At 58.6% G+C, this 1,451-nt stretch overlaps 1 protein-coding gene across 3 annotated transcripts in view; it reads left to right on the top strand.

Annotated features, from left to right (window-relative positions):
• Positions 1 to 1,351: 1,351 nt before the first annotated feature.
• Positions 1,352 to 1,451, top strand: part of Trappc8 (trafficking protein particle complex 8) — a gene marked incomplete in the record, with an annotated part of 92,627 nt that continues 92,527 nt past the window's right edge. For all 3 annotated transcript variants that reach the window (XR_001231969.1, XM_005372747.2, XM_005372745.2), the window contains 1 exon segment: positions 1,352 to 1,451.

Here is a 1,451-nt window from a genome sequence, read left to right as displayed (position 1 = left end):
AAAATAAAAAAAAAAAAAAAAAAAAAAAAAAAAAAAAAAAGGTAAGGGATTGAGATCAGAAGCATTCAAGAGTGACTGCAGGTAGCCTCGAGCATATGAGAATTTCTAGGAGGTGCACAGGTACAGATAATTCTAAGAGCACTAATTTCCAGATCTTCAATTTGCACGTAGTTTTTTGCTAAGTTGATTTGTAGTGAAGGGATCTTGGGTTATTATAATCTATTGTCATTTTCTCCATCCCATTTCTCAGTTTTCAGGAGCTAAGCATACCCCCAACGTGTCATTCATTCTTACCATGGTAAAGCCTGGCGTACCAAAAAGCAGACAATTGGAGATACCGAGTTTGGGGAGGCCTCATTGAATCAAGGCACCACCCAACCAGGGTAAAGCGCTGCATTGTTCCTTGCCTTCTACTTCGGGCACATAACAGGGAGGTATCCGGACGAATGGATGAACGGCACAGTAACAAACCTCATTTCATTCGCCTCTACTTAGTCATAGGGACAGTCTGCACAGTGAAAAGCAGGAATGAACACTCAGCCGGGACCGGGACCGCAGAGCACATAAATACTGGCTGCCACACCTGCACCGCGCGCTGCAGGCGAGCCGAGAGGAAGCTGAGCGCAGGGACGCCACACTGGCAGCCACGCCCAGGCGGCGGCGGCTCCGGCGTCTGCCCTCGCCCTCGAGCCGGTCGCAGCACCCACGACGGCGCGCTTTTGTGCTCAGTGGTTGAGTTCAGACGGGTGGCAGTTCACGTGTAAAAGCGGGGTCGAGTTCAGAGGAACCCCAAGCACCCGCGGCTCCGCGTGCGACAAACGAAAGGCAGAGCCAGCGGGCAGGAAGCACCGATTACGGCCACACAGGTTGCTCACTGCAGCCAGGTAGAGGCTCTGGGACGCCAAACAAGAAGGGAGCGCAGACGGCTCCACCATTGTGACAGCACCACCTACAGCGCGCGCTCGCCAGTCCGCCCGCCGCTCCTGACCCGGCTCCGCCGAGTACCAACCAGGGGGAGAACTCGGTGTAAAATCGGGCGCAAGCCCCGCCCCCTCGCCGGAGGACAGCCGTCAAATCACTTCCGGTTCCAATCTCCCAGCCGGCCTCCGTCGCCCTCCGCTTCCCTGCCCTCAGCTCTTCCCCGCCCCCACGGCGTCTTTGATAGAGTCACGTGAGGGGCGAGCGCGGGGGCTGCCGGGAGTAGTACTGCTGGTGGGTCAGGGTTCGGCCTCAACATGGCGGTTCCGGTCGGACAGTGACCCAGGTTTTGCCGTCGGGAGGACTCAGTGGCGACTGTCGGCGTCCCCGCCGGGCAGGGTGGAATGCGAGGACGCCGGGGAGAGCGCTGAGGAGCGGGTGACGGGAGCGGGCCGGCGGTGTGTGCCCCGGGAGCCGAGGCGGCGGCGTCTGTTCCTCGTAGCCGGCTCCGGGCTCGAGCGCGGGGCCCCGCC

Source organism: Chinchilla lanigera, unplaced genomic scaffold (assembly GCF_000276665.1).
Source record: "Chinchilla lanigera isolate Chin_1 unplaced genomic scaffold, ChiLan1.0 scaffold00001, whole genome shotgun sequence".
Taxonomy (NCBI): domain Eukaryota; kingdom Metazoa; phylum Chordata; class Mammalia; order Rodentia; family Chinchillidae; genus Chinchilla; species Chinchilla lanigera.
Note: the sequence above shows the minus strand (reverse complement) of the source record. Positions and strands in the feature narration are given on the sequence as shown.